This window comes from Pseudochaenichthys georgianus, chromosome 16 (assembly GCF_902827115.2).
Source record: "Pseudochaenichthys georgianus chromosome 16, fPseGeo1.2, whole genome shotgun sequence".
NCBI classification, from domain to species: Eukaryota; Metazoa; Chordata; class Actinopteri; order Perciformes; family Channichthyidae; genus Pseudochaenichthys; species Pseudochaenichthys georgianus.
Window position 1 is genome coordinate 33,182,027 of NC_047518.2, and position 12,412 is coordinate 33,194,438.

Sequence of the window (12,412 nt, forward strand, 5' to 3'; positions counted from 1 at the left end):
TGGGGGGTGCATTGTGCCTTTGATGTATATAAATAATATACCATAACCAAATACTATTATGCCTTTGATGTATATAAATAATATACCATAACCAAATACTATTACGTACAGTGTAAATCAGGTTGCCAGAGCAGGTCAGTGTGCATGTTCCTCAGGGTCTCAGCAGTTACAGGTGAGGGAAAGGAAATAAAAGAGAAAAAGGTCAGTAACAACATTTTAAAGTAACACAACAGTAACACTTTGAATAATTATCCCTTCTAATAATTTTCTCTCAGTAATCACTCAACTACTGTCTTTCCAACAAACAGATTGACTCACCCTTACTGTCATCACAATGAAACACGTCCAGAAGAATCTGTCATGCAAAGCTCCCTGCCTGCCTTCGACTCTCCCTGACTGCTTCCATAGCACCCGGTGGATGGCGCAGTAGGCTACTCTTCAAATGTTTCACGAAATACTTACCATCTACTCTTACTCTTACTTCATGTAATAAAATAATAACTTCATGGTAAGGCTACTAAAAATGACAAGGCTAAGTAATGTAATGCTAACTAACGTGCTCGCTACTTGTCGCTACTAGCTAGGTAGCTAACTTGACTATATGTTCCATGCACAACATGTATATTACCTGATATGTCTGATCCAGCGACTCCTGGTCCTTTCATCAGACGGCAATCGATAGAACGAGCAAGTGGTATGATCACTTATGTGATTACAACCTGGTACAAAGCACACAGGCATCTTGTAAAAGTGAATTTATTTTTAGCAATCTCTTATTTATTGGAGGGAATAAATCGGTTATGAGATCTTCTTCTTCTTCTTCGCTTTAATTACGAGTCGCAACCACTTGGAGAATTATCGCCTGTGACATCACTTACGCGAGCCAGAATGGGATTTGGGATTTGTAGTCTTTGTAGTCGCGTATTTTTCATAGTCTTATATTTCAACAGTTTTACGACAAAATGTGACTTTTTTGACATGGAACTTATTGTTTAAGATTGACAAACATCATATGTGTAGTTCGTGGCACAATTCAAACGGGATCAAAAGATACGTGTTCTCTCTCCATTTAATTCAATGTTAATTTTTCGCTTCCGGGGTCCCATGGGCCGGAAGTAGATGGGCGTGACTTTGCCTCTCTATATCAGATCCCTGTAGATCAGCTGTTTATTTCACATGAGTTTCAGTGTGGCAGCTTTTCACGGCTCCCCCTGGTGGATCCATGATCCATTGCAGCTGGTTTCATTATAATTAAATGTATGTATCAAGGGGGCGTTTCAAGTCCTGCAGGGGGGTTTTCCTTATCAGCAGGGGCCCACCCCGTGCCGATCACGGACCCGCACGGGTAGGCGTCTGAAACGAAGCGCTACATCTGTACAATATATCCGATGAAAGCTGAGACTCCACAGATTATATAGGTATAGTATCATCACTGAGCGATCCGAACTCGTGACAGGGGAAGCAAACACAGATATCACAACACGTACCTTTACGGAGGTTTTACGGGAGATCGTCTCACCGTAGCTGTCAATCTGATCAAAAGACGTGTTCAATGGCATTAAAACGAGAAAAAAACGCAGCTGAATCGGTTAATCCATAGGTTGATAATGTGTCTGTCGCTTTGAAAAAATTATTTATAATCCATAATTCAATTTTTATGTAAAAATCGGAGAAAAAAAGTTAGCTGCTAATGGTAGCCAACAGAGTGTACGCAGCTTCCGGTTTTGGCCACGTGTCACTCTCACTCCTTATTTGGTAACGTGTTTTTTTTGGTGCTAAATCTCTCTAAAAAGGTCACATTTCACTTGTTTTGCATCAATCTTGATACAGGGTACTTATTATATGTTGTACTTTGGATTCCTAAAGCTTTTAGTCTACTAACCCAGTGTTTTTCATAGTGGGGGCCCGATCCCCCGGGGGCCGCCAGGGGGGTCACGCAAAATTTGAGTTAATTTCCCTGCTTCTCGTGGTTTCCTTGCATCTCTCCATGCTTCCCTGGTGGGAGGGACTAGTCGCAGGGAAACGACGCAAGTAAGGGACGCAAGGAATCCATTTAACCGAAGTGAGAAGGGCCCCTAGTCTGTGGCCGTGGGCCCTTCTCACTTCGGTTAAATGGATTCCTTGCGAACCACGAGAAGCAGGGAAATGAGTTTTAAGAGCAATGGGACGTCCTTTCCTCCGGAGCGTCACGTGAAGCGACGTCCGTTTGTGATGTTTGTGATTGCGCGTTCATGTGTGTTGGAGGAGGTGCTCTGTAAGGAAGTCTGAAGGAAGGGGCGGATTCTTTTCGGCTGTGTACTTTCAAATTTTAGTGCACTCGAGCCGGTTTCTGAAATGTACCTACCCCACCTTTAAGTGGTCCTTGGTAAGAAAAAGTTTGAGAAACACTGCGCTTGTGGATTATCAACGGGGTGAGCCTCGCTGCAGGGAAATTATACAGATGGCTAGTCCGCCATCTGTATAGTACATTTTTATTCTGTAATCATCTCGCCACAATGGGAACCCCTGCTATACATCATAGAGCACATGGCATGTTACATTTCTTGTATTTTTCGAAATCTAAACTTGAGGTATGCCTTCATTCTTTTGTAAATGTGTTATATTTAATGTGTATACACTATACAGAGAGATACATTACTGTTAATGTTGGTGTACTGAAAATGATACATGGTTTGTTTTAATGATACTGATAATACATTAAAAAAAGACACTATAATAGAAAATGTTAAATTCATATCCACAGTGTGATACTTTCATCAATGGAGACATGAAGTGTCTGAAGCTTCTGTTCCTGTGTTGGATCTCCAGCATCCTGACAGTGACCAGCTGCATCAGAGGTACCGCTCACATGTCTGATCACATAGAGATGTTTTCTATTGTGGGAAATGATTTAACAAGAGAGTGTATGGCAAATTAGGGGATTTGAGGGAAATGTCAAACTTTTCATCATTATATTATCTGGCTGTCATCTGTAATTAACATTTCAGTCATATGTTTTTGTTGCGTCAATGATGGGAAGTACATTTACTCAAGTAGTTTTCTGAAGAAATGACAGCTGGGTTGCCTTTGACTTCTGTATTTAAAAAAATGTTTTAAACAATGACAAGTTTATTTAATGAGATACCCAAAGGTTAGTACAGAGGCTCCGACCTTTTGGATGATGATAGTTCAAAAAGCAGTGAGTAGTTATCATATTTTAGATTTCCGTGGCATTTACCCTGTGAAGATACCCGATAGTGTCCTGTAAAATAACTACACCAAATTAATAAAAATGATCCAATATATTGATTGCGGATACTTTTATTTTGTATAAAAGGTTTGTTTTTAATTATGTCCTACAAATAACAGAACACATAATAACAAAGTTCATACCCATAAAATAATCTATCCATCCATCCATCTTCTCCCGCTTATCCGTGGTCGGGTCGCGGGGGTAGCAGTTCCAGCAGAGAGCCCCAAACTTTCTTTTCCCTGGCGACATCAACCAGCTCTGACTGGGGGATCCCAAGGCGCTCCCAGGCCAGCGAAGAGATATAATCCCTCCACCTGGTCCTAGGTCTACCCCTTGGTCTCTTCCCAGCTGGACGTGCCTGGAACACCTCCCTAGGGAGGCGCCCAGGTGGCATCCTAACTAGGTGCCCGAACCACCTCAACTGGCTCCTTTCGACTCGAAGGAGGAGCGGCTCAACTCCGAGTCCCTCCCTGATGACCGAACTTCTCACCTTATCCCTAAGGGAGACACCAGCCACCCGGCGGAGAAAACCCATCTCGGCCGCTTGTATCCGCGATCTCGTTCTTTCGGTCATGACCCATCCTTCATGACCATAGGTGAGGGTAGGAACGAAAATGGCCCGGTAGACAGAGAGCTTTGCCTTCTGGCTCAGCTCCTTTTTCGTCACAACGGTGCGGTAAAGCGACTGCAATACCGCTCCCGCTGCTCCGATTCTCCGGCTCATCTCACGCTCCATTGTTCCCTCACTCGAGAACAAGACCCCGAGATACTTGAACTCCTTCACTTGGGGTAAGGACTCATTCCCTACTTGGAGTGGACAGTCCATCGGTTTCCTGCTGAGAACCATGGCCTCAGATTTGGAGGTTCTGATCCTCATCCCAGCCGCTTCACACTCGGTTGCGAACCGATCCAGTGAGTGCTGAAGGTCGCAGACCGATGAAGCCATCAGAACCACATCATCTGCAAAAAGCAGTGGTGCAATCCTTAGTCCACCGAACTGCAGACCCCCTCCCCCACGACTATGCCTCGAAATCCGATCCATGTATATTACAAACAGGATTGGTGACAAAGCGCAGCCCTGGCGGAGGCCAACCCTCACCGGAAATGGGTCCGACTTACTGCAGAGGACCCGGACACAGCTCTCGCTTTGGGAGTACAGAGATTGGATGGCCCCGAGTAGAGACCCCCTCACCCATACTCCCGCAGCACCTCCCACAGTAACTCCCTGGGAACTCGGTCATACGCCTTCTCCAAGTCTACAAAACACATGTAGACCGGATAAGTGTACTCCCAGGCCCCCTCCAGGATCCTGGCGAGAGTAAAAAGCTGATCCGTCGTTCCACGACCAGGACGGAATCCGCATTGTTCCTCCTCAATCTGAGGTTCGACAATCGGCCTGACCCTCCTTTCGAGTACCTTAGAGTAAACTTTCCCGGGGAGGCTGAGTAGTGTGATGCCTCTGTAATTGGCACACACCCTCTGATCCCCCTTTTTAAAAAGGGGAACCACCACCCCGGTCTGCCACTCCTTCGGTACTGTTTCCGACTTCCACGCAACGTTGATGAGACATAAAATAATCATATAAGCAAAAAACGAATGGGTAAAAGAAATGTCATACATTTTTTAAAGTAAAGGGTTTGTGTAAGTCAATGTTTTATGTTGCTCTGTTGCACATCTGTGTGACAGCACTCATTTGTGTTACAGCACACAGTTGGGTAACTTCAATCCCTTTTTTAATAACATAAAATGTGTCAAAATGTACATGGCGATTAAATCTTTTTTCTTCCCACTTTCATACTCTAGTTGATGGATACTCATGTGTGAGTTCCTATTGGGACACAGTTACTTGTGTCGTCAACATCACTGGTATTCCTGTGGGACAGACAAACACCAGCTACAACCTGACATTCACTGACACTGACCCTGACCCTGAGGGGTAATTGCACTTATTGCAGGATTATATGGATACATATTATCTTCTTTTTACTGCAATTATTGTTGTGCCAAATTCATACATTAATGTTCTTTTGTTGTTTTTGAAGTTCTAGGCCGACTGACCACTGTCCACTTGTGGAGAGAAATCATACAGTTGTGTCTGTAAAGTAATGGAAGGCTTATATATAGGCACTGGCAGTGATTATTATTATGACATAGCTCTTTGTCATGAATCTGGCTGTCATCCTGTAACAGAGACATTTAATCCATCTGATCACAGTAAGTATGAGTTTATTGTAACTTATAACTGATGCTAGAGTGACCCATATGTGTGTTGATGTCTTTTTTCAAACATGCCTGCGTGATATTCGAACATTACAGAACATCAAGAAACTAGGATATTTTACAGTACATTACTTATATTAGGGAGAGATACCAACATCAAATAATAGGAAATAGCTGTGTTACAAAATGGGTTGTATTGGAAGCATTAACATAGTTTATGTTTTTATAAATGTGTTTGTAATCAGTTCAGCCGACACCACCGCATAAACCTGAGGTCGAAGAAACACCAGAGACTTTCAACATCACCTGGATAAGTGGGTACGAAGATCACATGTACCTCAAACTGCCTTTGACTTTGAACTCTTACTTCAAAGATCTCAAAGCACTGAGAGCAAGGTAAGACCAGTATCATAAATAATACTTTGACAACATGTTTTGCTATACTGTAGGATATATCTAAAAATGATTCATTTGTTGTATTGCTTTAACCCTTCCCCAGACCCTTGAAGCTACTTCACAAAAGATGTATGAACCGATTCCAAGGTCTGAACTTAAACCAGGTGCTACATATTGCATTAAAGTGAGATCTAAAACTAATCATGCTGATTATGATGGAATTTGGAGTAAATGGAGTCCATCGACATGCTGGAAAACTGAAGCAGAAGAAGGTGACATGACACTCTTTCAGTATCACAAAGGTTTTGCAGCACTGACTGTCACTGATATTCAGATATATTGTACATGTTAAGTCTGCTCTTAGCTGTATTGCGCTATGTGTATATTTTATGAATAACTTGAGTCTGAGTCTCAAAGATCTGTATCAATAGCTTTGTAGAATAATGCAAAAGATTCACCAGCCCCCTTATAGACTTACAGTCATCTCTGTAGTATGATTTACTAATTCTGTATTATTTCATTACACTTTCTCAGAACAAGATAACACATTCGTCATTTTGATCAAATCTCTGGTCCCGCTGTGTGTGGCTGTTGGAGTCATGTACACCCAAGTTGTGGATTAAATAAATAAGATTTTGACCTGGATGAAAAGTCAGGGGATCATTAGGGATTACCTTTAGTCCACCATGGATATGTGAAATATCAGATATTTTCGTGGTTTACTGACCAACAGACAACATTGCAATATGGCTAAAAAATATCAACTCAATTGATCCAAAGTATTAATTATGAATATATAATTGTGATTAATGTTAACATTAGCTGTACGTTTACTACATGTTTCAGTGAAAATGACTTTATCACGCCTAATGTATCTCCATGCTTCTGATTTTTTAGGAATGGCTTTCACCTAAAGGCAAGTATGTGTTAGCATACAAAACTGAGGAGATCTTGACAACCGATGATGTGATTGTTGTGCCGAAACCCGATCAACTGGTTGACAGATGTGGAGGCGTGGCCTTCGACTGAAATACACATTTCGATCGCTTCTTCTGTCGTTTACATACATCTTTTGGTATATTTGGCTGGATAGGAACACTTTGAGGCACATTCAGTCCCAGTGTGTGAGGTTGTGGTTACGATGGCGATATCCGGACGCGAACAGCGAGGACTACAAAAAGAAAAACGAGTTGACTGGGGATGTCTGTTCAAAACATTGCGAGCTCCAATAAATCATTTAAACCAGCTATTGTTGGCAGACTTATTACTGAATATCGTTCTTAATGTGATACCAAGTCCATCTGAGACCTGTGTACACCTTCAGACAGCCTCCAAGTGAAGCACATGTTCTTTACTCACAGTTTGAAAGCAGCGTGGAGAAGTCTTCAGCTGTGTTAAACTGTGATCCGCTCGAATAAATCCTTAAAACCAGCTATTGTTGCCCGAATTATCACTGAATATCGTTCCTAATGTGATGCCAAGTCCATCTGAGACATGTGTACACCTTCAGACAGCCTCCCAGTGAAACGTACGTTGTTTACTCAGAGTTTGAAAGCAGCGTGGAGAAGTCTTCAGCTGTGTTAAACTGTGATCCTCTCAGGGAAACTGTGATTCGCCCAGGGAAAATGGGATCCGCCCAGATTAAACTGTGTTACATCTTCTGTGGCTATCTACCAGCGATCATGTTTAATATGAAAGACACACACATACATCCCTTATAAAAACGGCATTCTGCAGCACTCATCCAGATCAAATGTGACTGTTAACTCGTTTTGCAAAGATAGCAGCAGAAATGTCATTGCTGCATGTGCAGGGATATTTAGACTTTAAAATGCTGATGGGTCATTAATCTTGGTTATTAACTCATAACGTGCAGGGCTGGAGTGACTTTTGCTGTTGGGACTCGGGTTTGAGTCCAGCATGAACTTTTTTGTTATTTTTATGTCGATGGACACTGAATATTATGTAGTTTGAATAGAGGATTCCTAATATTGGATTCCTAATATTGTTTGCCGAGACCAAGATGTAAACGACAGAAGAAGCGATCGAAATGTGTATTTCAGTCGAAGGCCACATCTGTCAACCAGTTGATCGGGGAACCAGTTAAACCGGAACACCGGACGCGATGCGAATATTCGCTTCGCTCTCAACGCTCCTATCCCATCGCTCTAGTCGCTCGAGTTTCACCGCAGCTGCCAGCTGTGTTTACTCGCATCATTCAAACAAGACGCGCTGGCTCGGGAGCTACAACTACAACAACATGAACATATTTTACCGTGATTAAATTGTAATACACGTTTCTAAATGATGCCGACGTAATAACATACTGATACCGGTTAGTAACAACCATGAATTAATGCTTTGACAAGTCTGCAGACAGACGGCAGGCGAAAAACCTTTTAGAATGCTTGTTTCCTGAATGTAGCTTGGCTAAGCTAACGCTATATATGCTCCGGCCGTCCACACTCACAACAACGGCCTACAGACATAAATAAACCAGCGACTGTATTCTCCATGACACAGACAGTCTGTGGTTTGTACTTGTTTAACTTTTGTCTAGTTTCTGAACAGATCGTATCTGTCCCCGGCTGTTTGAAGAGCAAGCATGTGAAACAAAAGATAGCATTTACCTGTTTGCATCCAGCTAGCCATGTGAGAAGCCTTGTTGATACGTTTTGTCTTTTTCACGAGCTTGCTGTGATATATACAAATCGGGTTGGTCCGGTCCAAGGTCTTTAAGTATCAATTTATCTCCCAAACTTCTCCTTTCAAAAGGATTGGAGAGTAGCTCTTGGGCGGACCGAGGTTCCGGCGACTCCACCTGCACACCATTCTCATCCAAATACTGCGTCACCTTGGTCACTCACGAGTCTAAAAAACAACTCACGTCAACGCACGTAAGCAACATGGGTGCCAACGTGAGCGCCCACGTGACCAAAATATTTGACGGCGTTGATTGGCTGAAATTATGTTTCGGCGGCACAGTTTACTATTGAGACTTTTGCAACGTGCTGGTTGCTGCTGTTTGGCTCGGGGGCTCTGCCCGGTAATGATAAACTAATGATGATTTATCAGTAACTTTAGACATCGTAACACAATTTTTAAACGAGATTTTTTTTTTCTTTTTTTTGTATCTGGCAAGAGGTGGGGCGGTGCCCCTAGCGCCCCTATGGGCCGGCCGCCACTGGTTGAATACTTAAAACGAAAGTTAATATAATCACATATATTCTTGTATAACCCACAATGAAAATGCTTCATATTTTATGATTTTCTATATTTACAGTATAAACAAAACACAAGTAGTTTGCTAAATTCAGATTGAGGCCTATTATGGTTTATGGGTGTCACTGATAAGAGAAGAGAGACAGTTTCTTCCCTCTTAACCCACAGCAGTACACAGGGAGGGGGGCTCCTGACTTAAGGAGAAATAGACTGAGGCCCCAAAATGGTGTTTGTGCCATAGCCGAGAATAATATTTTCCAGTCCTGCACACTAGAGGTCATGACCTTTTTACACAAACATGGGAAGGTGTGTCTTATGCCATAGCTATAGAATATGTATGGTCATGTCCAGTCCTGTACATCAGAGGCCATGCCCAGTTTCCACAAATATGGGTATGGAAGAGGTGTCTTTAGGTTTTTATATCCTGTTTTTGAGCTGGGTTTTTGCTCTCGGTAAGGTTCTCTCAAACTTGGTAAATATCTCTCGAATTTCTTTGTTGAATGCGGAGTGAATTTCTTTGTGGAATGAATTGATGTTTGTTGAAAGTTAGTACCCTGCCACCTGTGAGGAAAGGTCCTCCGAATTCATGCGGGACTAGTTGAAATATACGAATGTGGAAATGAGCAAATTAATTGATTTGGTGAATGAAAGTTTGAATGTGCTTTTTATTACCACCGGTCGTTTATAAGGAGATGCCTCTAAATTCTATTGGGAGATTTAAATATCACAACGGAATTAGGCAGTTGAAGTTACAATTTAGTGTAATAAATGTAAAACTGTGAATTAGGGTTGCATATTAGAACATGACCACAGCATGATATGTTTTGTAGGATTGTCATGTTGTAACGAGAGAAGGTAGAAACCCTGAATAAGTGTGGACCAATTTTTCTTCAAATAAACTGATCCCACCTTTTGGATTGGGACAACTTAAAATACATCTGCGCTCTCTCTCCTGCTTAAAAGGTAAGATTGCACACTGCCACACTCACAATTAGGTAGGGCCACACCTCATTACCGATATCAAAATCCTTCGGGATCGCTTAAACAGATTTAGCGGGTCGTCTGAATTGAAACAGCAGTTAATTGAACCTGGTTCTCCAGGAGTTAATAGAGGTGAGATTTGACGTTGGTAGATCTGAGCCAAGCAGTAAACTTACATAGACTCAATAACTTCTGTTAGGTCAATTAGTAGGTCTGAGTAATTTGCCGGAATAAATTATCAGTCCTCCCGACTCCTACACCGGTGTGAATGAGGCTTCCCCTCCATGATCTATCCAGGGGACACGTCTTACACCCAGCTCCCTTCCTCTGTGTGGGGGCTCGCCGTTGGAGAGAAAGAAGTTGCCTCCTCTCCACCTGAAGATTTCCTAAACATCAGCTGTGCAGACTCTGGCTGTGAGGATCCGACCCAGAGCCCAGAGTGCAGTTTACCAAACAGTCCTGTGGAGGACATCCCACCACCGTGTTACTGTAATGATACTGCATTCTCAACAAAACAGCAGAAGGCTTTGCTCCTGTTTTAATATCCAGATGAAGCAGCAAATTGTTGATTCCCTGCAAGAAGATGAGAGTTGGTTCATCCAAATGTGTCTGACTATAATGGCTTTATATTGCATTGCAGGAAAATATAATATCAGTCTTGAGGCTTGTGTGCCCGCATCAGGGCCGTGTCTAGCTTTTTGGGGGCCCTATGCAAGATGCTGTTTGGGGGCCCTAGTTTTGACAGTTTTTTAACAACAATGGGGGGGATTACGAAGCCTTTAAGATGATCTGTGGAGATGCATCAATCTGTTACACTTTAATAGGAAAACAGGCTAATTTCACGAAAACCAAGCAATTGAAAATTACAAAAAATGATATTAAAAAGGTAAACAATAAGGCTCCTCTACTTCAATAAATGCAAGAGATGCAGCATTTTCGTTTAATTTACATTTTTCATCTTTCTCAGACGTCACTCATTGGCTGTCAGCCATGTGGAACAAAACCCGATCATGCCTCTCCCTCTCACTGTCTAAGTGAACGGTGACTATAAAAACTACACTGCGCATGCTCAGAGTATTTTCCTATTTAATGTGTGTGGCAAAAAAAATAATGACCATAGGGGCATAGAGCTGCCATCCCCACCATACGTCATCTCACATAATTCAGAGCTGATTGGCTGTAAGTACGTGTGCCGCGGAAAGTGTGGTGTGTGAAGAGGAGACGAGAGACGCGTCCTAAAACCAGGAAATAAGCTGCGCATGGCTTCCCTCCCCAAAAAAGCAATGATATTTCTCCATAGGATTTTAGAAAATAGCTGGAAATAAGATCTGTGGGAAACGTACCTGTTAGATAAATGCACGTTTTGTTCAGCCGGATAATATCCACAATACACAATACCCTACTTTTATAATTTTCTTCTTGTAGTTTCAAAAGTCTATCATAAATCTATCGATTAGATTTATGATAGACTTTTGAAACTACAAGAAGATAAGGAGGACTTTTACAAAAAAGTAATAGAGATTTTTGTCCAGAAGGATAGGCAAATGGACTTCATCTTCAAGTCTTGAAAATAAGTGTTCACAATGTTTATATGCAATTATGCATATATTATTATTATTATGAATTTGCCAAGTACATGTGTACCTATGTATATATTTATATATAGTATTTTAATTTCCAAAAAAATATAGTTGAAACTGCTATTGACATGTGCAGAAAATGACCCTATATCTAGTTTTCGTATATATATGCATAATTTATTGTTTTCCTGCCCTAACTTTTATTTAATTTCTTTGTACTCCTTCATTTCTATACGTTTTTGACGCAATAATGCCGCTGTATTAGGATGATGCACGGGAGGGCTACTTTCCACAAGCTATGCTTCAGCCCTCCCGCTTCTACTAATTGTGTTCATCTTTGTGTGTATGAATTACACTTTTTTAGTTTTTCGGATGAATAAAAAATACTTTCAGCTTTGGGGCCCCCTAGTGGCCGCGGGGGCTCTATGCCCCCGCATAGTCCGCCTATGGGAAGAAACGGCCCTGGCCCGCATACACACGTTTGAGCTGTCCCAGATAGCACTTTTTATTTTGCAAGTATGTGTGTGTTTTATGGTTTGAATGTCCTGCATCATAGATGAACCAGTTGCATTTCATTGTTGTATACACTCCCTCTGCTTTGGCTTACTTACATTCGTTACACGTGACTTGACACATTAGCAACACTGACCGCAGAATGTAATGACCTGAATGTGTGTGGTTTGAACTGCTGACTTTAAACACACACACACCTGCCTGTGATTTTACTTTATCTTCACTTATTAAAGAAGATAAACGATGAGAATAAACTACACATGTATTT

General features: G+C 41.8%; 1 long non-coding RNA gene across 1 annotated transcript; it reads left to right on the forward strand.

The window, feature by feature from the left end:
• Nucleotides 1-5,812: 5,812 nt before the first annotated feature.
• LOC139435503 (uncharacterized) lies at nucleotides 5,813-6,450 on the forward strand. The gene is made up of 3 exons (XR_011644748.1): nucleotides 5,813-5,848; nucleotides 5,952-6,120; nucleotides 6,383-6,450. It is a non-coding gene; the product is annotated as an uncharacterized lncRNA (long non-coding RNA).
• Nucleotides 6,451-12,412: the final 5,962 nt, after the last annotated feature.